A 25848-nucleotide genomic window follows, 5' to 3' on the forward strand; every position below is an offset into this window, starting at 1 on the left:
GCGGAGCACAGGCTCCGGACGCGCAGGCTCAGCGGCCATGGCTCACGGGCCCAGCCGCTCCGCGGCATGTGGGATCTTCCCGGACCGGGGCACGAACCCGTGTCCCCTGCATCGGCAGGCGGACTCTCAACCACTGCACCACCAGGGAAGCCCTATTAGGGCTATTTTTATGAGACCATGACATTGTTTCAGAATTAAATGTTTGACAGCTTTCAAAATTGAATTCACATACCATGAAATCCACCCATTTAAAGTATATAATTAGTTTTTTTTTTCTTTTTTTTAGGATATTCACAGAGTTGTGCAACCATCACCCACAATCTAAGTTTGGAACATTTCCATCACCCCAATTAGTCACTCTCCACCCTCTGACCCCAAACCTAGGCAAGCAGTAACTGACTTTCTGTCCCTCGGAATTAAAATGTATGCTTTTAGTTTAACTGCCTTAAAGCAAACTATTTTCTATTATGAATGCCTGAAATTGCCCCAAATCTAATCTCCTGAAAAGAATCGCTAATTCAGCCTATGACTGTTTTCTGTTGGGGGCAGTGTTTAAGTGGCGCAACCTTGGGGAACTGTGCAGATGCCGAGCATCTCCAGGGCAACATGCTTGACCTGAAGATGGTCTCTCCTCACCACTGTGACCCACTCACCCCGCAAACACACATGCAACCTCAAACAGGGTGTGATGATCAAAAATGCCAGCACAACTGCATGTAGGTCTTGGCCACCAAAGCTAGTAGGTGGCATGTGCCTAAGTCTTTACATAACCTCTGAATCATTGTAAGATTTGACTGTCACAAAATCATTAGGCATGTACTGTAAAGATTTCCCTGAAGGGAGAGGCAAAGCCTGGTAGAAGTCACTGCCAGGAGCCCCGAGGCAGTAGAGGCAGTGGTGTAATCGAATCAAACTTGGGTCCACTTGGCCGAAGTAAAGCCAGTCTACTGACACCAAGTGGTCGTGAAGGAAAGTACAACATTTATCATAAGGTGCCATACAAGGAGTTTGGGACAGCTAGTACTCAAAAAGCCTGAACTCCCCAGCAAAGCATTTTAAAGGCAAGGTGAGGGAGGGGCATCCCAGCTTGTGTACAATTCTCTGATTGGTTGATGGTGAGGTAACAGGATGGTTAACAGTGTCAATCCTTAGGCACCAGTAGGTGTGGGGGCTACATGCTCATGGTCATCAAGCAGTTAATTTCTTCCATTTGGTGGCATTTTAGCATCTGTAAAACAACTCAGGAAATATGCATCAGATACCATTCTCTAGGTACTTCAGAGAGGAGCTACAGCTGAAGATGTGGAGAAGGGTCTGTCCCGGGAAGGCACCATAGGGTCCTGCTCGGTTCATAGGCTCTGTGAGGCAGGCACCGGGCAGATTCAAGGGCTCATCACTTTGGTTCTCCCCTTTTGCAGGTTCTCTGAGTGGTGGGTAGACTTTGCTTCTCAGAGCATCTGTGGGGGACCATCTATATGGAACCGTTACGTATTTTGTCTTTTAGGACAGGCAGGAGGGGCATTCAGTGAAATCCACCTGGGTCTTTGTGGTCTATTTCTTGGAGTTTAGATTATTTTGCTCTTGAGGTCCTATCTTAGTCTTATCAGGATGCGCTCACAAAATATCATAGGCTGGAAAGCTTAAACAACAGACATGTGTTTTCTCACAGTTTCGGAGGCTGGAAAGTCCAAGATCAAAATGCCAGCAGGGTAGATGTCTGGAGAAAGCTCCCCTCCTGGATTCTAGACACTGCCTTCTCACCCTGTCCTCACATGGCCTTTCCATGTGAAGAGAGAGAAGGGGACAGAGAGAGGGAGACATCTCCCCGGTACCCTCTCTTCTTATAAAGGCACTAATCCCATCACCAGGGTCCCACCCTCTGGACCTCATCTAAGCCTAATTACCTCCCCATCTCCAAATACCAAAACAATGGGGTTGAGTCTTCAACATATGAAGCCTCCAGGGAAGGGGGTGCAGACATTCAGTCCATAACAGGTTCCCTTAGGTGCATAAGGTAATATTATGACCAATCCCTCCCTTTAAACAGAATAAGATAAAATTTGAATTAAAAGGGGGTGGGGTAGTCTTCCTCTGTTAGTTTCCCCGATTCGTGACCTGTTTATCATGAACTGTTTCTGTGAAGGAAAAATAAACTGGCCCTTCCCTTCTAAGAAAGGTACATCTTAACGTTTGTGGGGTTCAGGTGCTAAGTGAACGGCTGCAAAGTGCCTGCTGCTCAGAGAAACTGACACGGCAGAAACCAGCCGCCAGCCTCGCCAAGCTGTTTCCTTTGACATTCCAGAGGCCCGCCCAGCCCTTCTGGTTTCCCGGAATGTTGTCCCTAGGTCGTCACGGGGTGGCTGAGGAAAAACCCTGCAGCCTCCCTGGTGAGCTGGAATAAGACCTCATTCGCCAACAGGGACAGATACCTTGAGTGGCCCCCACGGAGCCCGACGCAAGCTCGGGGACACAGTCACAGCGGCCGGTCCCCATGTGGCCCAGCACGTGCAGAGTGTCCCAGACCCACTGCCCCAAAGGGACAGTTCACACCCAGGTCACCAAAGCCCACCATCTCACAGAAGAGGTGGACGTGACCTGATCGCACAGACGAACATCCGACAGGCTCCGACAGGCTCTGTTTAGGCGGCACGAGAGAGGTGGGCGGAGGTGACTGGGGAGAATCTGGTTCCTCTCAGCACTGGCGTTTTATCAATTGTATCTCAAATGCTGTCACTCACCCGGAAAGGTCCTAAAACACCCCTTGCTTCCGCTTCTGAAGCAGAGGGATGTGGTGGCAGCTGTCTGGGGGAGATGGGGCTGGGCCTGAGGGGTAGGAAGGAAAATTACCAGATGGGACTGGACCAGACGGAGGAAAGCAGGCAGTGAGGGAAGGTGGGAATATCCCCACTGACGTCCAGCCAGCATCCCCCCCACTGGAGGCCCAGGGGCTGCGTAGAAAAGCTCCATCAGCTGGGAAGCTAGGAGAAATGCCCTCATTTTATAGGGAGGAAGACTTTTCCTTTTCACAGAGACTTGAAGAAGCTCAAGGAGAGATGTCAGCAGAACTTAAAAGGGACTGAAACCCTTACATAAGTGAACTTGTGTATTGGATCCATTATATACATGAAGCCTGGAAATAGGAGATTAATATCAGGGCTGGTGTAAATAATAGCTATTAATTGCGATTAATAACATTAACTACAATTAATTACAATTCACCACAGTAGTATTAAGCATTTACTTTGTTCCAAGTCCTGCACTGGGACCTTTACCTGTATTATCTCACTTAACCTCTCAACGACCCTATCAGAGAAGTACTTTCAGCATGCCCACTTTACAGACAAGGACACCAAGACTCGGAGAAATTAAGCTCCCAAGATCACCCAGCCAACAGGAGGCTGACCTAGGACTGAAATCATTGTGTGATTCCATAACTTTAAGCTCTGGCAAGAAGGAATGACCTCACTCATGTTTCTAAAGTGAGTATCTTTCCAACTAGCCAGTTTGGGATTGCCTCAGGCAGGCAAGGAGCTGGGAAAAGAAGAGAGGAGACAGCCACCCCTTAGGCCGCCCCAGGCTGGGACAAATGTACGAGATCTCGCAGGGGCTCTGTAACCACAATGTAGCCTTCCTCCCGGTCTCTTTAGCACAGCACAGGCTATGAAGGGGGTGGGGACCTGTAGCCCCAGGAAGACTGAATTCTAGGCCACCCTTCTCCCACATTTCCCTGCAGAGCCCATCATTCCAGATTCCAAGCCAAGCAGTGTACACCAGGAAACTAGTTTAACTGTAGATTCGCTAGGAACACACACACATCCGAGGATCCACGAGTACCCTTCATTCCTGAAGAACCAGCCCAGGTCACTTATTTTGAAGGTGAACCTTAGCGTGTATCAGAATCACCTGAAGGGCTTTTAAAAACACAGATTGCTGGGCTCCACCCCCAGTGCTTCTGAATCCTGGGTCTGGGTGGAGCCTGAGAACTTGACCCACAAGCTGCCGGTACTGCTGACACTGCTGGTTGGGGGACCACTTTTGAAAACCACCATTTTAACTGATGGAAGCCTTAGCTTTGTCTGTGACTTCATTTCTGGGCATGTATCTCTGCATGTTGAAATGTGGTAGCAGCTGTTCAAGGACGTTCATCCTTACCACCTGTGTTGATTTCCCATTGCTGCTGTAACCTTACCACACACTTAGGGGCTTAAAACAAACACCAGTCATCTTACAGTTTTGGAAATCAGAAGTCTAAAATGGGTCTGCAAGGCCCGCACTCCATTGTGGAGCCTCCAGGGGAGAATCCGTTTCCTACCTTTTGCAGCTGCTAGAGGACGCCTGCACTTCCTGGCTCATGGCGCCTTCCTCTGTCCTCAAAAACAGCAGCAGGGGGCTTCCCCGGTGGCACAGTGCTTGAGAGTCTGCCCGCCGATGCAGGGGACGCGGGTTTGTGCCCCGGTCCGGGAGGATCCCACAGGCCGCGGAGCGGCTGGGCCCGTGAGCCATGGCCGCTGAGCCTGCGCGTCCGGAGCCTGTGCTCCGCAACGGGAGAGGCCACAACAGTGAGAGGCCCGCGTACCGCAAAAAAAAAAAACAAAACACAGCAGCAGAGTAGCATCTTCAAACCTCTCCCTCTCTCTCACTCACACACACACACACACCCCTCTGCTTCTAGAGTCACCTCTTCTCTGACTAACCCTCTTAGAAGAATCCTTGTGATTTCATTGGCCCACCCCAGTTGAGCCCACCTAAATAATCCAGAGGAATCTTTCCATTTTAAGACCATTGGGACTTCCCTGGAGGTCCAATGGTTAAGACTCCACACTCCCACTGCAGGGGGCACGGGTTCAATCCCTGGCTGGGAACTAAGATCCCACGTGCCACGTGGCGCAGCCAAAAAAAAGACCATTAACTTAATCACATCTGAAATCCCCCTTTGCGATGGAAGGGAACATACGCACAGATTTTGAACATCAGGATGTGGGCATCTTTAGGGGCCTTCATTCTGTTCACCACCCCAGCCATCCGACAGCTGCTTACACTTCTATATCACAGTGCCCTTCCCACAAAAGAAAAACCGAAACCTTATCAGGATTTGCATGATGCAATCCCTCCTTCGGACTCTCCCGGTAATGAAGCATCTTGCAGGGAGAGAGGGCAGGTAGTGGGGGGAGGAAGGCAGGAGCCCTGAGGGAGGGAGTTAGCCAAGTGCCTCTTAGACCAGGCCCCAAACACACACTAAGTCTCCCCACGCTTGCCAGACTTTCTAGAATCTAGCGCCTTGGTGCCTCTCCCTCTGAACCAGGAGCCTCCAGGCTCCCCCCTGGGCCTCACCCCAGGTCAGTGCTCACCCCAGGCTCGGCCACCAGCACTGCCTCCCAAACCTGCCAGCAGGCGCTTGTGAAAGATGCAGAAAGAGGAACTCTACTCAAAGCCTTCTTGCCTTTTGAGTTTCCGATGATTACCCTCAGAACTCTTCTGGGCTGAAGTCCCAGCCTCCAGGCTGTGAACTTTCTGTTGGTGCATTAATTTGCTCCGGCTGCTGTAACAAACTACCACAGACCGAGTGGCTTAAACAACACAAATACAGAAACGTACTTTCTCACAGTTCTGGGGCCTGGAAGTCAGGTCAAGGTGTGGGCAGGCTGTTTCTCCTGAAGCCTCTCTTGTTGGCTTGCAGACAGCTGTATCCTCTCTGCATCCTCATGTGACCCTTCCTCTGTGAGACACCCCTGGTGTCTCTCTCTCTTTTTACAAGGACCCAGTCCTATTGGATTCCAGCCCACCCTCATTTTACCTCATTTTAACTTAATCACCTCTTTAAAGACCTTATCTCCAAACAGGGTTGCATCCTGAGGTCCTGAGAGTGAGGGCTTCAACGTTTGAATTTCAGGGAGGACACACTCAGCTCATAACAGTTGGCTGGGATCCTGGGAGACTCATAAAAATCACTTCCATCCTCTCTGTGTTAACAGGTGGGCTAGGCGCAATCAGGGCAGGTATGGGTAGGGGTACGCCAAGCTGGGACTGTCACAGTGTGCACCTAGACCCAGGTCTGCCTTTTGGTCTTAGGTCAGGGATGGGAGGAAGGTGGAGGAGGCCAAAGAAGCCCCCGCAGGCTGAGTCTTAGTCTCTATAAGCAAGTGGCAGCATTTAAGGCTCACCCTCATAAGAGCCAACTCCCTGCAGAAAGTTTTTTGCTTGATACACAATTTACAGCAAGTCACAGACATTCCACCAAGTCAATACACACCCTGGACCCAGAGGAAATGAGCAGACAGTGAGGGTTTGTGTTTGATGGTCTTTGCAGGGGCTGTGTGGTAGAAAATGATTTCATCCTCAAGGCATGGCTCTGAGAAGGAAGTCAGCCAGCAAGTTGAAACAAAGCAAACAGCCTTATGTTGTTCTTGATTCATGGGTTCCTCTTTCTTCAAAGGCCTTTAGAGGCAGGACACTGAATTGTCATTGTCAGAGTAACTGCTGTTGCAAAGTCCCTCCTGGGACCTTGCATCTGTGACTTATAAGACTTGGGGTCTCTGACATTTTTCTTTGACAAACCTTTGCTGCTCGCTGGTCAGACTCACTACCCAACATGGGCTTAAAATATACATATATAAAATACACACATATATATACTAAGTGAAATCAGCCGGTCACAAAAATCACAAACACTGTATGATTTCACTTACAGTATAAGAGGGACCCAGAGCTGTCAAATTCATAGAGACAGAAAGTAGAAGGGTGGTTTCCAGGGGCTTGGGGTGAGGGAGGGGAAGCTCTTGTTTAATGGGTAGAGTTTCAGTTTTGCAAGATGAAAAGGGTCTGGGGATATGTTGCACAACAGTGTGAATGTACTTATTGAACTGTACACTTAAAGATGGTTAACATGGTAAGTTTTATGTTACATATATTTTAGCACCATTTTTTTAAAAGGCTGCTGTAAGCAATCATTTAATAGAATAATTAATGATCATGTAATAGACTGTCAAGCCAACCTAGGTTTGAATCCCATATCTGCCACTCACTAGTTTTGGGACAGTGTTCTAAGTTTTTTGTTTAGTGCCTTAAAACAACAGCAATCGTGTTATTATTTCTGTTTCTACGGGGCAGGAATTTGGGAAGAGCTTCGGCTGGGTAGTTCTGGCTCAGGGTCTCTTCCGAGCTTGCAGTTGGGTGGGTGGAGGGTTGGATCACTGGGGGCTGCTGAACACCTCTCCCTCTTCCTAAGAGTCTCCAGGCTTCTTCATGTGGTCTTTCCACATGGCTGACTTGGGCTTCCTTACAGCATGGCGGCCTCAGGAAAATTGGATGCTTCTGTGGTGGCTCAGGGCTCCAAGCAGGCAGATGTCTTAGGGACTAAGGGAGAAACAGCATCACCTTTTCTGATTTAGCCTTGGAGGTTATGCACTGTCAGCTCCTTCGTACTCTCTCGGTCACAAGCAAATCACACACTTCCCCAAGTTCAAGGGGAGGGGTATCAGACTCCACCTCACCACGGGAAGTGGCAAAGTTCTAGAGCAGGTTTGGCAAATTACGACCCTTGGAACAAATCAGGCTCACCTCTCCAAGGCAGCCATGTCCGTGCATTTACATACTGTCTCTGGCTTTGGCACAATGTCAAAGTTGAGTTTTTGGGACAGAGACTGCATGGTCTGCAAAACCAAAAATATTTACTGTACAGCTCTTTATAGAAGACTTTCCTGACCCCTGTTCTAGAAGACCATGTTGGATGGACAATATTGTTTTAGCCACCTTTGGAATGTGCCGTTGGCTGCAGGCAGGTTACGAGCCACTCTGAACTTTACCTGGGTCTCCAACTCTGTAAAAAGGAATGATGATCATATGTAAAAAGTACTCAGCACAATTCCACACCTGTAACAGGTAAAGTATACAATTTAGTTCTTCCCCTTCTAGGCTTAATTATGATTTGAGAGTCATGGAAAGTTGTTTACTGCCACTGTAGGTGTATTAGCAGTCGGAAATTCCCAATTTTAGACCCTCCTTGGAATTAAGGCAGACTTTACAGAGACCCTCTTTTTTCTTTTTTTTAAAAACTCTTTATTTTATATTGGAATATATTTGATTAACAATATTGTGATAGTTTCGGGTGTACAGCAAAGTGATTCAGCTATACATATATTACATGTATCTATTCTTTTTTCAAATTCTTTTCCCATCTAGATTGTTACATAATATTGAGCAGGGTTCCCTGTGCTATACAGTAGGTCCTTGTTGGTTATCCATTTTAAATCTAGCACTGTGTACGTGTCAATCCCAAACTCCCTAACTATCCCTTCCCCCCACCCTTACCCCCCGCCCGGTAACCATAAGTCCGTCAGAGACCCTCTTTTTTTTTTTTTTTGCGGTACACGGGCCTCTCACTGCTGTGGCCTCTCCCGTTGCGGAGCACAGGCTCCGGACGCGCAGGCTCAGCGGCCATGGCTCACGGGCCCAGCCGCTCCGCGGCATGTGGGATCCTCCCGGACCGGGGCACGAACCCGCGTCCCCTGCATCGGCAGGCGGACTCTTAACCACTGCGCCCCCAGGGAAGCTCCAGAGACCCTCTTTTTAAACACGTATTTATTGCTCTGGAGGAAGGAAATGTTTGCAAGAATTCTTTTAAAAATGCAATCCCCCCTCCCCCGCCCCCCAGCCATCCTCCAATGCATTATTTTATCAGACTAGCTACATGTTTACCTTTCAGAGAACAAATACCTAAGGGACTGAGGCAATCTCATAAATTTGGAACTGAGTGACCGGGGAACAGCACGGACCGGGGAACAGCACGGTGGCGGCAGGTCTCCGATGCCCTAGGGAGAGAAAGACACAAGAAATTTGACCTACTTCACAGTTGTGCTCAGGGCTGCCTCAGCCTCAGACAAAGCAATGAAAAATGTTTTCTCGGCCTCCCCTTACCCAACGCCTCCCTTTCCTATTGCCCAGACTTGTTATCTCTGCCCCGACCTCCTCCACGGGCCAAGATTGCCCTTGGATTTCTTCCTCTCCGCCCCTGGATGTTTCCAAGGCCAATCCTCCAGCAGCTCCCGGAGATTATCTGCTTGTGACCCTGGCTTTCCTCCCTGCTCCAAATTCAAGCAGGGTCCTTCTGGAGCCTAGTTATTCAGTGCTTCTGAACTCTTTCTCTCTAGAAGAGAGCTTCTGTCCAAGAAAATAGAAATCCCTAACAGGCACTTACTGGGGTAACATTAGACCTGCCAGTCCCAATTCTCCTACTCATTTACTCAAAAACCACCAAAACTAACAACTGTTAATTTGTGCATCATTCAAACAAACTATATTCTGTCTCCTCTCCAAATTACGTTTGACTCCAATCACTTTTTTTTTGTTTTTTTTTTTTTGCGGTACGCGGGCCTCTCACTGTTGTGGCCTCTCCCGTTGCGGAGCGCAGGCTCCGGACGCGCAGGCTCAGCGGGCATGGCTCACGAGCCCAGCCGCTCCGTGGCATGTGGGATCCTGCCGGACCGGGGCGCGAACCCGGGTCCCCTGCATCGGCGGGCAGACTCTCAACCACTGCGCCACCAGGGAAGCCCTCCAATCACTTTTTAAATCTACTTAGCTTCACCCTGAGCTGTGTTGGAAGAATAGTTCCTTTTTATTGCAGCTATATGTCGCCATGTTATTTTTATATCAAATATTATGAGTGTTTGGGGGGGGCAGTTGGGAGGGGAAGTGTGTAACTAGATGATTAGAGAACACTCCCTCTGGCCCTATTAATTTTTACAGCATTTTCCCCTCCTATTTTGCTTAAATTTGCAACTTTATGCAAATTTTATAAAACATTTTGTGGTATCCCCAGAGCCCCAGCTCAGTATCAGCCAAAGGCCAGCTCAATTTACGCCGCTCCAGGAAGAATTGTGGTTTGGAAAAATTACTCAGCTGGCTGCAAAAAGAGTAAAAATTGTTACTACTACGGCCGGTGCTGCTCCTACAGATTGTTGTAAAATGAACAGAAAGTATTTAAGCGCGTTGCCCTAGGTCACAGACCTACTCATTTATGGACCTGGAATTCCAAAGACTTTTGGCTCTTCCAAGTGTTCCGTTCATTCATAAACTCATACTCCCTAAGTGTACCAGGCACTGGGCCCTTTCAACGAATATTGCTTCCTTTACTCCCTTCTCCAGAATGCTTTTGTTTATTTTATATCCAATATCACTAATAAGATAAAGTGCTGCCAACCATTCTCTTAAGCTCAAAAAAAATTTTTTGACAACATACTTTCTAATCTATCCTTAGGTTAGCGATAGAAAAATGGACTAAAATGACAGGCATTGAGATATGTTTAGTAGAAAAGCTTTGGTTGTTTTGCTTATTTTTATCTCAGGTAAACATCTGGGAATTAGCTAAAAATAAAAGTAGGCCTGAGGGGCTTCCCTGGTGGCGCAGTGGTTGAGAGTCCGCCTGCCGATGCAGGAGACGCGGGTTCGTGCCCCGGTCTGGGAGGGTCCCACATGCCGCGGAGCGGCTGGGCCCGTGGGCCATGGCCGCTGAGCCTGCGCGTCCGGAGCCCGTGCTCCGCAACGGGAGAGGCCACAGCAGTGAGAGGCCCGCGTACCACAAAAATAAAAAAGTATGTCTGAGATGGTCAATGTTTCTGAAGTACTTTTATGACTAAAACCGTGAATGTAAAGGTCACATGAAATCAGAATTTTGAGTGTGTCTGTAACAGGAGCACTGCTAGTGGATGTACTGAACAACAGGGTTTTAGCCTGAGGTTCAGTTTGTTTCATCACCTACCCCTTACCTGGTACCAGACTAGATAACTGAGACACCTGGTTGCCATGGAGGTGAGATGGCATCATCGGATCACATCTGTGTACAAGTATAGCTTCAGAGTTTCACAGGCCTTTTGCACAGGAGCAGCGGTACACCCGGCTTACTAGGTGCTAAGACAAAACAAAGGGATTTCCCTTTTGAAATGGTTGATGTTGTTGTTACCATGTACTATTTATTGAGCACGTACTACGTGCCAGGTAATATTCTGAGCATTTCTCAGATATTACTTCATTTCATCCTCCCACCAACCCTGCAAGGGTTGCTATTCCCATTTCATATAGTAAAAAACTGATGTTTAAACAGATTAAACAGACCTCCCTAGGTCTGCCTCCAAAACATATTCTGAAACATCATGCATTATTGCCTCTCAGGCATGGAAAGCAAAGTTATTGCTGTTTGCTTGATAGGTTTTTAGTAATTTAAGTGCATCATTTTAGGGCTAGTATCCTACCTAGTTAATTTGGCAAACCAGGGAGATTTAGTTGACAGGCCTTAAGCAGTGCTTGGAGAGGGTCTGTGCTTTTAAATTCTCAAGTACTTGAACTTAAACAGGGTAAGCTGGTCCCATTCACATCCTGCCCTCCAGCCCCCTCTAGCTGGAAGTTATTAGTGTTGACCATGAGGGCAAAGGAGAACATACTTGAAAATGTTTTGGGTTTGTTTTTGTCTCTTCTGAACTAAGTGGTAATATAGAAAGCAGGAAGACAGTTTTTTTTTTTTGAAAGTTATTTATTTATTTTTGGCTGTGTTGGGTCTTCATTTCTGTGTGAGGGCTTTCTCTAGCTGTGGCAAGCGGGGGCCCCTCTTCATCGTGGTGCGCGGGCCTCTCACCGTCGCGGCCTCTCTTGCTGCGGAGCACAAGCTCCAGATGTGCAGGCTCAGTAGTTGTGGCTCACGGGCCCAGCTGCTCCACGGCATGTGGGATCTTCCCAGACCAGGGCTCGAACCCGTGTCCCCTGCATTGGCAGGCAGATTCTCAACCGCTGCGCCACCAGGGAAGCCCAGGAAGACAGTTTTAAACCACTGACAGGGATCCATCCCGCAAGACCGCAGAAATTCGTGGCATTTCTGCATTTTCCAAGATACAAGACAGCAGAGGCTGGAGCCAGTCATCTGTGTGATTTAAGGAGATGGGGGCTGTAGGGGTGGCACAAAGCTGATAAAGACGGACCGGGCAAGCCACAACTCCCAACCCAAGGGGAGGGCTTGAGCTTAGGAAAGATGCAACACCTTCATAGGCCATTTTATTTTCTCCCCACATCTCCTCCTCTCAGTAGGTGGCTCCATGGCTGGCAGGGCAGAATGGGGGGCTGCTCGAAGCTGGGTGGTGAAGGAAGGCCTCTCTAAGGAGAGGATTTATGAGCTGAGACCAGAGGGATGAGATGAAATTTTAACATTAAGCACTAGGGACAGGCATCTTAAAATGTGCTCTCACACACGGAACTTCTGCGTAGGGCTCTTCATGCTGTAGAAACCCCAACACGTGGAAAGGATAGGATCTCCCCACCTCCAGTAAAATCTCCTCGGGAGTTTTCAAGATGGTTTTTGTATTATTGGAATTTTGTTGTAACAAATAATGCAGGAAGGAAAGAAAAGAGAGCGTCCTTTCTGTGTTTGAGATATAAGTGCCACACCATGTCCCCTTACATCATATTAACAACATCATCCGTCTCATGACACTGTGAGGTCACCGAGGCTGTTACCCAAACTCAACAGATGAGGAAACGGGATGAGAGCTGAGTCATCTGAGGTCCTGCAGCCAGTAACTGGCAGGTCAGGATTTGACCAGGTCTGGTTGCCTTCAAGGCACTGCCTTTTCCAGACACCACCGGAGGAAGCTGGGCCACCACCGCTGAGCACCTCTTTAAAATACAGACAGTCTGGTTTGGTGAGATCTTGTATAATAGCATTTGCCATACAGAATCATTTAATCCAACAAATAAGTATAATAGGAAACAAAGATCTACCTGATCATTAATTTCCCTCTGCTTTCATACCAGAGCATCAGCGTAACAGGAATGAGCAAAGTGTGATGAATTCTACAGGAAACATATGTAGGAGGGGCTCACAGAACACAGATGAAGTGAATCTTGAAGCATGAACAGGAGTTTTCCAAGCCAGGAAGGACGCTTAGCATCTGTAACGTCATTGCATAAGTGCCAGGCCAAACAGATCAATAAGCAAATCAATAAGTAAAATTTTTAAAAATAAAATTAGAGTGGACTTCCCTGGTGGTGCAGTGGTTAAGAATCCACCTACCAATGCAGGGGACACGGGTTCGAGCCCTGGTCCGGGAAGATCCCACATGCCACGGAGCAACTAAGCCTATGCACCACAACTACTGAGCCTGCGTGCTGCAACTACTGAAGCCCGTGAGCCTAGAGCCCTTGCTCTGCAACAAGAGAAGCCACCACAATGAGAAGCCCGCGCACCACAACGAAGAGTAGCCCCTGCTCGCCACAACTGGAGAAAGCCCGCGCACAGCAACGAAGACCCAACACAGCCAAAAATAAAATTAAATAAATAAAATTAGAGTGACTTAGATGGTAAAGGCGTTTATTTTCTCCAATAATAGCCAGTCTAGAGTCAGGGCAGCCAATGAATGTACCAAAATCAGCTTTGTGCCATCTTTCTGTCTTCTGGAGTAGGCGCTGCTTGTGGTCCCCAGATGGCAGCCACAGTTCAGGGTATCCCTTGCTGATGACAATGTCCGGGGGAAGAAAAGGGATGTCCCTGACTTGTGTCACTTTAAAAAGGGAGGTAAACTTGCCATGAAGCACTCGCATCAGAATTCCCTCCTCATCCCTGTCTTGTAGAACAATCAAGATTCAGCCTCCAAATCTAGGGAGGGGCCCCCCTCCCCAAAAAGTCATGGCTGCTTGGAAGGGCCCTGTTAGCAAGGAGGGTGGTTATGAGAAAGCAGACAACATTTGCCACAGGCATAAAGGCATGAATAAAGATGATATTCTGGAAATAAGTTGTTAGGTGTGAAAATGTCAGGAGAAACTAATAATTCGCACTGCAGCCAGGTGGTAAAGGAGTTATATGCCAGTGTTTGGCTGTGTCTCCAAAGTCCATGTTCCTAAAGCTTTTAAAGACAGTAAAATATCAAGTGTTAAGAGGTTTTTGTTAATTTTTTTTAATATGGCAGGTGTATATAATTTCCTTCAAAAACAAATGGGTTAAAAAAAAGACAAATACACAGCAACATATATGGTAAAAATAGAGCTATTTAATTTAGTCAGGGATCATAGCAGTATAGAAATAATAGTGTATCTGGTCTTTATTTTGACATTTGTACTTTTTTATGATTACAATAGTAACAAGTATTTGTCTTTTTTAAATCGGAAAATTCCAAGAAGCCCAAAAAATAAAGTAAAAATCCTCCATAAGCCCACGGCTTGGCTATAACGACTTGGTGCGCATGGGGTCCTCACCTACACAGTGGTTTTATACAGAGTTGCAGTAGAAAGTGACAAATTTTCTGTCAAATGAAGGCAAGCTACTGCTGGTCTGTTTAGAGGGGAAAAAGCAACAAATAAAACAAATGTACATGCTGCCTTACATTATAGAATAAAACATAGCACATAACATGGGGGGGAAAGTAGTATAGCTATTGTTTTTGTTTCTTTTTTTCCCTAAAGGGGTGTATTTCTGGTTTGTTGACTTTCTATTTTACAGAGCAGGTTATCTAACCCCCAAACTCTGTAACTAAGGAAATAACACAAGTCTGTCCTTGAAAGCAGAGACTGTGAGGTGGTCCTCCTGGCCGGGAGGGATGGGGGTTGGGGTACAGGAACTGAGGCCAAGCCTCATCCTGGTGAGTTACAGCTTTGGTCCTCAGAGTGGCATCAGATCAAGGCACGAGGGCCTCAGCACTAAAAAAGCCACTGGGATGCTCCAATCAGCACCTTGAGGAAGGCTGTGTCCATTTGTGTCTCTGCAGAAGGGCCTCTACAAGGGGTCAGGATGCAAAAGTTTCTTGCATTTTTCACTTCCAGTTTTTAAAAGGAAATCTGAACATCTCTGCATCTAACAGCAAGATTGGTTTTTAAAATGTTGGGACCTGCCTGGGCAGGAATCCGTTATGAATGCTGTTGGCTTTTGGTTTTTTTTAGTCCCCTAATTCTTTAACTTTATTTATTTATTATTTAAAAAAATTTATTTGTTTATTTGGTTGCACTGGGTCTTAGTTGCAGCAGATGGGCTCCTTTAGTTGCAGCTCAAGGGCTCCTTAGTTGGGGGATCTAGTTCCCTGGCCAGGGATCAAAGCTGGGCCCCTGGCATTGGGCGCACGGAGTCTGAACCGCTGCGCCACCTGGGAAGTCCCTTCTTTAATTTTATGATTCTCTTTCAGGCACACTTTTTAGTGGCACTACCGATTTCTGGGTGGAAGGTTTTTTGTTTGCAGCTTGCTGTTAAAAATCTATAGAAAGACAGACAATATCCTGCCACTAGAGAGCTGTTTGACCTTGGGAAAGTCACTTAACCTCTCTGGTCCTTAGAAAGTGCAAGCCAGAGGTTCAGCGTGGCAGCCTGGAAGAGATCTTAGAGTGAGCTCTGCTCTCTGTATTATCTGAGGCTCAGAGAGGGTGAGTGACCAGCCAGGGGTACAACAGCTTTCCCCGCATTTTATTATTTTGATTTTTAAGAGGAGGAGTCCAGTGAATTCGGAAGTTGATTAGGTTGTATTTGAAGAGCAAATGAACAAGAGGCACTTCAGTGTAAAAGAATGAAAACTAAAGCTTTGAGAAATAGAGATACGATATTTTATAACTATCCAAATGGGTTTGTAGGAAGGAAGTGTGAACTGTGTAAGATGTGACACATTGAATGCACAATATTTACCCCCAACAAATATATACTGGCTGCCCCTTGGAGCTTAAAGTTCTGTAAGGAACTGAGAAGATAATCATGATGCAATAAGTGCTCTGTCAGATAAAACGTGAGGGGGTTTCTCATGAGAACTAAGAGGAGGCATTTAGAGGGACTTCCGGAAGACTTCCTGGAAAAGGCGACACCTCAGCTGATACCTGAAGGAGAAAGAGGACAGAACGTTCCTATAGGGAAATTCCATCTGCAAAGGCCAGGGAACTTGGTGGCTTGAACAGCTAAAAGGAAAAGTGGTCGGGAGGAGGAGGAGCTCTGAAACCTGAAAGGATGAGGAGGAACTAAGTAATTAGAATCTCCAAAGCCCCAGACCCATGTCTTTATCCCGAGGGCAGAGCTGTCAGCTGGATCCATTCATAATCTCCCCCTCCTGCTCTGAGCGTGTAAAACAGTTTGGAGCCAGGGACAAGACAGAGCCCGTGAGACCAATTAGAAAAGTATTTCTCAAACTCCTGACAGACAAGATACATTCTACCTGTTAACCCAGAATGTACACAGATCTCGGGACACACACTGACACAAGCGTCCCGAAACCAAACTTACTTTTTCCTTTGTTTGACACACTCTGACGTTTTCTAATCTATTCCATTTTTTTTTTTTTAATGGTGAAACTGCATGACCCACCTCAACTGATTTCATGACCCGTTAATAAGTCACAGCAGGTAGTTTGAGGAACGCGGAGGTAGGAAGTTGCTGTCATCCTCCAGAGAGGAAATAATAGGATCTAGGGAAGCAGAAAGGCGGATTGTAGGACGTGGAAGGATTCCAGAAGGATTTAAGAGACAGGAGGGAAGGACCCAAAGGAATTAGAGGTGATGCCCAGAGTTGTGGCTTGAACTCTGGGTAGACAAAGGAGTTACTTGCTAAGATAGGGAAAGTGAACTTGAAGATCTACTAGGAGGGTAAAGACACTGAGTCTTTGAGAAATGCCCATTTTGTTTGGTCAACACAAATGTACCTCTACATTTGAGGCCTATCTGAAGAAAAAGCGTCTAAAGGCTACATTATGTAATTCCAGAAAGTGGTCAGGTTTTACTAAAAGAGGGAGCAAAATGGTGGTGTTGAAAAGGAGGAAACCATTCGTCGTGGGGCAGGGGGTAGGTTCTGCAGTGAGCCTCAAAATCCTACTTAGAAAGGACAGTCAAGCTATAAATCCCAAGGAAACAACCCAGATCGAATACTCACCCGGTGCTTTGCTGTGGCTGCCATCAGGGCTTTTGTAAGACAGAGAATAGGGTTAAGTAGAGACTTTGACTTTTCAGGTACCAAACCCGTTGGCAGGAGTTAACTTCTTTACAAAGTTGGCACCTCTTGTAGAATCCCCGATCACGAGTTCAGGAAGGGAGTGGGCGTTGCTTATGCACTTCTTGTAAAAATGAAAATCCATTAACTTTATTCTTCACGCACGTTCTCCAACAGCATCGGGTCAAAGGGACTTTTTTCCTTCCTCTTTTCAGAGCTTCCAGGTTCCAATCTGGCTCCTTCTAAATCTTTTCTTTTACAAAACAATAGGGAGTGGTGGTAGCCTGTGGCTAGTTGAAGATTTTGAACAATAGGTGTTTCTGAGCCGGGTTTATTGAAATGGTCCTGTCTGTGTCCTGGGGGTAGATTGTAAATGAGATGTCGACAGGAGCTCTTTTGTGTGGATGGCATTCGGCCTGAAAGAGAGGAATTTCCTTACTGTGCTAGTATTTAAAGTAGATTTGTTGCTGCTCTTGCTAAAACTTTTTATCCAGCTGCTGGAGCTAACAGCACTGAATGAGTCACTGGGTAAGACTGAGACTTCCTGCCCTCCCTAGCAGGGCTCCGACTCTGTCATTTACATTTAGAAAGGACAGACTCCTAAGAAGATTGCTTGGATTTCCATCAGCTTGAGCCTCTTTTTGAGATCGTCACGGGGACCTGAGCTGCCAGCAATCCGTTACCCCCAGGAGAGGGTGGCCAAGCCGGGCTGTTTTTCTCACTCCCTGGAAAACTTCTGGCTGTTTTGCTCGCTTTCTTTTTAAAATCCAAGGAGAGAGACAAACACCATCTCCCGCCTTACGCCTTCCCTTTTTTGTAAATGACAGGCAATTTCAGTTTACTGTAATTACCTCGGGCTGAGGTTGGACCAACTTCACTCTTAGAAGATAAAGCAAGAGTTTTATTACCTCTCAGCCAGGTGCCTGGGGGTGACAAGGCTGGCTTTTATCTGGAGACGTCGCAAGGTTATCAGTATCTGAAAGGGGCTGAACCTTTGAGCGGTGGCCATTAACATGCTTCCCTTCCCTGGGATCAATTTCCTAACGCTTTTTTGGTAATTAATTTTGATCCAAAGACCAGCGCTGGTCTCCTCCAGTGTTTCCGCATTCCGGCACCTCAGCACTTCGGCAATCCTACTGATAAATGGTGTAAATTGCAACCACTGGCCAGTCCCGTAACATGAGCTTGAAATTCCATACAAGGCCCCAAACGTACAACCCACTGAACAGCTTAACATCCTCTCATTTGGTAGGTCTGCAGTGGGTATCGCTGGTTTTTCAAAGAATTGATTAATAAAACCTTTCACCTACGACAGTAGAAATCCAAAAGAATCAAAATGATTTCGCTTTACTATCCATGGTTCCTTTGGAAAAGTAAAATGTAATCCACACCAGGAGGCAGTGCGGGACTGGCTCTAGATTAAAAAAAAAAAAAAATTTCTAGTGCTTGATCTATTTCTGCCTGCAGTTCAGGGACATGTCTAGCCACACAACGGTTTATTCTTTAATTCAAGCTATTTTACATGGAGTCTCTCTGTTATCTCTTGGATTGGAAATGTGGGATAAAAACTTGTGTTCTGAAAATGATTTTCCAGCTGTGTCCTGGGTAGAGCTTTAATGAATGAGGAATGCCCTTAGGGATCAACTTTTAGGTGAGTGTCCTGGGCTGCATCAAATTAGCGCAGCAGCCAGCCTGGACCTAGCGTGGAACCACTCTCGTGTCAGTACAAAGTACATAAGGAGGGCCAAGGAGAAGAATGTTACTTTTATCTCTTTGGCTGTAAAGTCAGATCATAGCTTTAGGGTACAGGATGAGAATGGGGAAGAGAATGATGGAAGGGATGGCTCAAAACACACACACACACACACACACACACACACACACACACAAGCACACAACCTGGCAGATATGAAGTGTTTATCTCCAAGCATTTATCTTCAGACTACGAATTCTGTAATTTATATAGACAGCATTCCACACTGTGGGAAGAGGCCAGTTAAAAGCCCCTACAAGTACCCCTGTTACCATTATAACAAAAACCAACAAAGGTGTTTCTGCCGATGGTGTGTGAAACACAGTGACAAACCAATGAACACCCAGAACTCACATGGTCGAGGAAAGAGAGACAATGTCATAAGTATTATCGAATTTGAAATCGGATTCCTCTTTTCCTTAAAGATGTAGAAACCTTGCCCATCCCACCAGGCCAAGCCCACCACCACCCAGTCATTACCCATCCCCCATTCTCCTCCTAGGCCAGGCTGGGACAGAGCTCCATCCAGGACCAGAGATGCCCTGGAGGAGAAGGCCCCTGGAGGAGGAGGCCCCTGGCGGGGGCTCTGATCCACCGAGGCACCTGAAGGAGTGGGTGGCCACCATCCTTCAGCGCTCTGAAAGCCATAGGCCAAAACCTGACCTTGCAACTACTTGCAGTGTGACTGTGTCACCTTTTCCTGCAGACAGACAGGTTAGAGTACCCAGGCCCCCCAGGGTGTGTCATGCAAATCAGCTTTCTACAATCCAAAAGGTTCTGAATTCCAAGCACGTCTGACCAAGAGATTCAGAAAAAGGCTTTTGGACATTGCTCTCATGAGGGTTCAAAGGAGAATCTTAATGACAGAAGTATAAGGCAGCTCTTTAAAAGAACAGAACGGAGGCTTAGATGAGAAGAACCCAGGTTCCAATCAGACCCCGTGCTGCAGAAGGTGGGCAACCCAAACTCTCTTGCCTCCAGTCACTTGTGGAGTTCGGATTACAGGTCCAGGCACCTGGCTCCAGGAAACACGGTGAATGAGGATGCTGGCGGGCAGGAGCTAGCGTAAACTGATAGATTTTAGTGCTGGCCTCACCAGTTTGCTGGGATTTTTAAAAACATTTTATCGGAGTAGAGTTGATTTACAATGTTGTGTTAGTTTCAGGTGAGGTACGGCAAAGTGAATTAGTCATACATATACACATATTCATTCTTTTTCAGATTCTTTTCCCTATAGGTTATCACAGAGTATTGAGTAGAGTTCCCTGTGCTCTACAGTAGGTCCTTGTTGGTTACCTATCTTATACATATAGTAGTGTGGGCATGTTCATCTCAAACTCCTGATCCATCCCTCCCCACCACGTTTCCTCTCTGGTCATCTTAAGTTTGTTTTCGACAACTGTAAGTCTGTTTCTGTTTTGTAAATAAGTTCATTTGTGTCCTTTTTGAAAAATGAGATTCCACAGGGAATTCCCTGGTGGTCCAGAGGTGAAGACTCTGTGCTTTCACTGCTGTGGGACCGCGTTCAGTCCCTGGTCAGGGAACTAAGATCTCACCAGCCACGTGGCATGGCCAAAAAAAAGAAAAAAAAAAAAAAAAGATTCCACATATAAGTGATATCACATGATATTTGTCTTTCTCTGGCTTACTTCACTCAGTATGACCATCTCTAGGTCCATCCATGTTGCTGCAAATGGCATTATTTCGTTCTTTTTTATGGCTGAGTAATATTCCATAGCATATACGTACCACATCTTCTTTACCCATTCCTCTGTTGATGGACATTTAGGTTGCTTCATGTCTTGGCTACTGTAAGTAGTGTTGCAATGAACATTGGGGTGCTTGTGTCTTTTTGATTTTTTTATGGTTTTCTCTGGATATATGCCCAGGAGTGGGATTGCTGGGTGATACGGTAGTTCTATTTTTAGTTTCTTTGGGAAACTCCATACTGTTCTCCACAGTGGTTGTACTAATTTCCATTCCCACCAACAGTGTAGGAGGATTCCTTGATATTTTTATTTAATTCTGGCAAATGACCAAAACCCAACTGTACAGTGGAATTGTGAATGCAGTCTGAAGTGGCCCTTTATGAACCCACTGTAAAGGCTGATGGTGTTTGCTGTGTGGTGCAGACAGAAGAAGACTGGGGGGCCCTGGCCAAGTTCTTCTCTGGACCTGTGTCCTCATCTGTCAGTGACACAGTTGGATAATGAGGTGTCATTTTGAAGCACTGATCCTGTCATCTGAGAGTCAGTAAGGGGCTGGTGTCCCTTCTGGGCCCAGTGGGCTGGTAGACAGTATTCCACAGCTTAACCCACAAAGTCTGTCCTGTTTTTCCTTTGAGGAGGGGGGTTTCAGGGAGGAAAGCGGAAAGGAGTCCGACGAATAATTAACTGCCTCACTGTACAGATCAGGCCCCCCTACGTGCCTTGCTCTCCAGACGCAGGTAATTATTTCTCATCGTGCTCCAACTGACAGGAAGACATGCTGGATACGTTTTCTTTCTTCTTTGCTTCCTCGTATATCCTGTTTCCCCCAGTTTGTCTGATGCAAAAGCTTCTTTTCCAGGTGGAGCCAGCCCGCCAAGCCCTCTGTCCACAGGGCAGCGGCATCAGGCTGCTTTGACACAAGGTCTGCCTTCTCTCCGAAGCCCAGGGTGTTGGCCAGAGAGCAGAGGCTCCTGATGGATCCAGCCAGAGGTTTCAGTGAGGACTCAGCCCGATGGACCATCATGAGACGTGACCTCACCGGGTTTGGACACAGCACCCTCGCTCTGCATGGTCAGCTCACCGTTTCAAGGGAGACCAGTGGGCAGTGTGTGCCCGAGACCCTGCTCCCACCTGGAGCCAGTCAGCCACTCCATCTGGCCTCAGGGCTCAGTACCCCCTGAGGTCCGCTGTGTGTCCCAGACACAGCCCCACGGCAGACAGTCCTGCTGGGCTGTGTGATTGCATTCCAGGTTTCCCTTGCTTTCCAGGTCCACGGTACAGGTGTCATGAAATGAGACCAGGAATAAGAAGTCAAAGAATAATAAGGAGTGGAAGGAACTGAAGAGGAAAGGCAGCTGCTCTGGGGAAAGGGCAGTGAAGCATCACAGCCCCACATGGATAAAGCCCAGCAGAGAGGGTGGAGGAAGTTAGGTGGATAATCCATAGGACTAACTGCTTCCAGCTGATACGAGGTGGGCCTTTCACATTCTAGCTCCATGTCAAAAACTGGCCAATCACAGCTGCATTTGGCCAGCACTTGACCAAGGCCAAACAGAAGTAGGCATCAGTGATGGGAGATTATGTTGCAACATCCAAGGTCACAGAGACTGGCTTTGCTGAGTATTCATTTTCTTTCTACCCTGGTGACCTTGCTTTCCTAATTATTAGTCCCTTTTTCTGCTTCTCCAGGAAATCCCTTCTCGTCCCTGTTCCTTCCTTCACGTAACAAGTATTTACCACCATACTACTACGTGCCATGCATGGTCTAAGTACTGTGGTCGTCATGAATACAATGGACAACAATGCCTGACCTTGTGATTCTTACATCCTTAACGAATTCCTTTCTCTCAGTTTGGTCAGGAAAAAATAAAAAATTTCACCTAACAGGGAATATAGGCAAGTATTGCTAAGAAGTGACATCTAACAAGAAATGAAAGCTAGCTGATGAGAAGCTTAAAAGCAAAATGTCCTTCCCCACTCCTGGTACCATCCCTACCCCAGGTATCCCAGGCCTGTTATCTTCCAACAAGACCCAGTCTGCCCGAACCTGAGGAGGTGGGAACAGCTGCCCAAACAGGAAACCTTATTTCATTCTGTAACCCTGACCTTGGGTCCTGAATCTTCCCCTCCTGTAAACAGTCCATTCAACCCAGGAAGACCTGCTGACTTGGCTGGGACAAATTCTGAAAAATTCACATAATGTTACAAACATTAAAAAAGAAAAAAAAATCCCTAGATCCTAGAGGAAGTGGTATATCTGATTCAATCGTTAGAAATTGCTTCATAAAGTCACGGAACAAATGGAAATTTAATCCTAACAGATGACACTGCCAGGGCAGTCACTTGTGTGTGTGGATGACTCAGTAGCATCTGTTGGAGAGGCTGGGAAAATGAGCCATGAAATCCTCAAGGCATTCCCTGCTGGAAGCAATGGCCCCGCCTCGCAAATTAGTAAGCCAGGCGTTCTCAACATCCTGCTGTGAACCTTTGTGCCTAGTTCTATGAAGGTTATGATTCACCTGAGCTACCGGTCAAATGATTCTTACTCAGAGCCCTCAGTTTTTAATCTTTACTATTAAATGATCAAGGCAACAACCAGCCGAATGTCTGTCTACTTTCAAGATGTTCCTTTGAAATGACTGATTTTAGGCAACAACTGGTTTTACATAGGGTAACCCTCAAATTCTAATATTAAGTGGTTGCCAAGCTTCATTAAAGGGTCACATTAGAGGCTTTAGACCTCCGTCCCTGGACCTGGGCCTTCTAAAATGACTTTCCTCCAAACAGCACTTAACTTCCTTTAATTTAGTTAATTAATGGAACTTTTTGAAGAGAACGGTTACTTTGATCTAAACCCCTTTCTTAGTTTCTGGTTAACATTTCCAGAGAGGGACAAAGAGGGATGCCCTCACGCCTGGGCCTGGCAGAGGCTACCAGCAGCTCACAACTGCAGTCCTTCCTCCAAATCAGAGACCATGGAGCGTGGGAGAAGCCCTGAGAGGAAGAAGGCTGGTCAAAACTGCTGCCCTTGGCATTTTCGTGGGTGTTTGCCCCAGACAGAGATAAAAGAGCTAGGGTGGGGCTGCAAAGCATGCTCTCTGGGAAGCTGGGCCTGCAGTCTGGAAATCCTCAGTCATCCTTGCAAATGAACTAACTGGAAACAAGCGATGGGAATTAGAAATGCTTCTACCTGCAAACTTCCTGCAAACAACCGACAAATTCAGATAACAATGGAAAATGCAAGTCCCACCCACCAGGAATCCTCAGTTTCCTGGCTATTCATCCTCAATGCCATCCACCTAACCAAATGGCCACAGCAGTTTTTGCTTTTCAGCTTGCCAAGGAAACAAAAACTGTTGCCCTAGCGGCTGCTTTGAAAAAAAAAAAAAAGGTCAGCAACCTCAACCCAGAGATCTTACCCTGCAGCACGGGTAAAATTTTTGTTGAGGTGACAAGTTAAAAAGCAAGAATTCTGACTCTTGACTTCCACTCTGCGTTTTTTGGGGAAACGCAGTCCGGAAGTACCGCGTCCCAGCGTGACTTACCTGGGAGCCGAGCCTCGAACTGAAGTTGTACCTTGAAAGGTACATCGGTGATGTTCCGAGCTTGGTCACCAGGGGGCGCTCGAGAGCCGGCCTGCCGCAGCAATACTTTGTTTTCTCAGACTTGGAGTGGCGGAGGGGGAGGGCATGGGGAGGGGGGAGGGGGGAGGGGGTGGCGGGGGAGATGCAGCTGGCTTTCAAAAAATCCTTTTGTTCTCTGAAATCCTGCCGCTTGCCGTTTTAGAAGGCAAAGGTTGCCACGTTACCTGTTGCCAGGGTCCTGAGAGTGCTTGGGGAAAATGTGGGCGACAAAGGTAGCGCACAAAGTCCTGGGCTCCGTGGCCTTCCAGCCCTTTGGCCGGGCTTGGCGCTGACATTTGGAGAGCAGCTGCCGCGATCGCCGAGCATTGTTTGGTTGTCGTTCTAACAGAGGAGTGGCTGCGTCTTACATCATTTCCAGGCATGAAGTGCCTGGGGCTTTTTTTTTTTTTAAATGACTAATTTTCGGATCCCTCCCTCCCTGGAGTTTGGGACAGAACATGCACTGTGCACGACAGCCTCACCTCAGGAAGCCCAAGTTTTGTAGCAACTTGTTAAAATAACTCGGGTGCCTCAAAAGGAAAAAAAAAAAAAAAAAAAGCTATGCTTCTGAAACAAACCTTTCCATTCTTCCTTCTGAGAACAATGTTGTGTTTGATTAGCCATGGAGGCTGCTCCCTGAAAGATCTGCTCTCCCCACCAGGGCCGGGCTGCTATCGGCTGAATAGATCTCTGAGCCAGACAAGCCTGGGCTCCGGGCATTTGTCTGGCATTAGGAAGCGTCTGGAATACTAGTAACTACCAACTGGCGAGGCTTATGACTACAAGAGTTCTTACACTACCCTTCCCTCTCTGTCCACATCCCTCTCCGGCCCCCTCCACCCGTACACAAGCCTGCTTTTCTCTACTTCGAGGGAGGAAAGGTTAGCTCGTTTCTGTGGTTTCCGTGGTGGATGGCTCTGGTGGTAATCAGTCCCATAGCCACGTACCTGGAGCCAAAACTAACCAGGGCAGAGGCCAGCAGAAGCCCTGCCCTCCCCCCCGCCCCCGCCAGGAGCCCCGCGCCCCGTCCCCGCAGCCCTCTGATGGCCGCCGCCTCACCATGGGGCCAGCAGGCCGTGGACCGCTGACCACCACACTTTGGGTGGCCTGTAAATGTTAAGCTGTAAATATTTTGAAACAAGGGAGCGATTTTTCCATGTGTATTTTGTTTCGTGGAGTTTCTCTCCTTTTGCAGAATTTTTCAAGGTGCAACTGGACACCCCTTGCTGACCACTCCAAATGCATTCATCCTCGAGACCTTTGCGCTCCTAGCTCAGTCCTCTGGGTCAAAGGACTCCCAGAGGACTGAGCTAGGAGCAGTTTCCTGGAGTTCCTCGTGGAGAGCATTATCTTCTACTGGATGCGGTGTTTCAGGGAAGGCTTACTAGGCGGATGAATACAGGTGGTTTGGCTGAACAGAAGAGGTGGGATTGGAAGCCCTGTGAACATCTAGGAGCTGCATGACTTAGAGAAGTCAGTTACCTACCCTGAGCCTCAGTCTTACCATCAAACAAATGGGTTTAGTGAGATCTATCTGGGTCGTGAGGCCATGTCTATTAAATTCTTTTTTTTTAATTAATTAATTTATTTTTGGCTGCGTTGGGTCTTTGCTCTTGCTCTCGGGCTTTCTCTAGTTGCGGCCAGCAGGGGCTACTCTTCGTTGCGGTGCACGGGCTTCTCATTGCGGTGGCTTCTCTTGTTGCGGAGCATGGGCTCTAGGTGCGAGGGCTTCAGTAGTTGTCGCAGCGGGCTTAGTAGTTGTGGCTCACGGGCTCTAGAGCACAGGCTCAGTAGTTGTGGCGCACAGGCTTAGTTGCTCCGCGGCATGTGGGATCTTCC

At 47.2% G+C, this 25848-nt stretch overlaps 1 protein-coding gene and 1 long non-coding RNA gene across 19 annotated transcripts in view; one reads left to right on the top strand and one right to left on the bottom strand.

Annotated features, from left to right (window-relative positions):
• Nucleotides 1-25848, top strand: part of DLGAP1 (DLG associated protein 1) — a 337165-nt gene that overhangs the window by 237355 nt on the left and 73962 nt on the right. The gene's annotated exons all lie outside the window — the stretch shown is intronic.
• LOC102995171 (uncharacterized) lies at nt 6867-24338 on the bottom strand. Of its 8 annotated transcripts, XR_008615974.1 has the most exons (7): nt 23932-24338; nt 16868-17340; nt 16307-16406; nt 10761-10902; nt 8695-8807; nt 7750-7816; nt 6873-7353 (listed from the first exon to the last, which is right to left on the bottom strand). It is a non-coding gene; the product is annotated as an uncharacterized lncRNA (long non-coding RNA). The 8 variants fall into 8 exon arrangements; XR_008615971.1 differs by having other exon boundaries at nt 6867-7816; XR_008615976.1 differs by lacking the exons at nt 6873-7353; nt 7750-7816 and adding an exon at nt 8312-8585.

The sequence above is a fragment of the Physeter macrocephalus genome, chromosome 19 (genome assembly GCF_002837175.3).
Source record: "Physeter macrocephalus isolate SW-GA chromosome 19, ASM283717v5, whole genome shotgun sequence".
Classification (NCBI taxonomy): Eukaryota; Metazoa; Chordata; class Mammalia; order Artiodactyla; family Physeteridae; genus Physeter; species Physeter macrocephalus.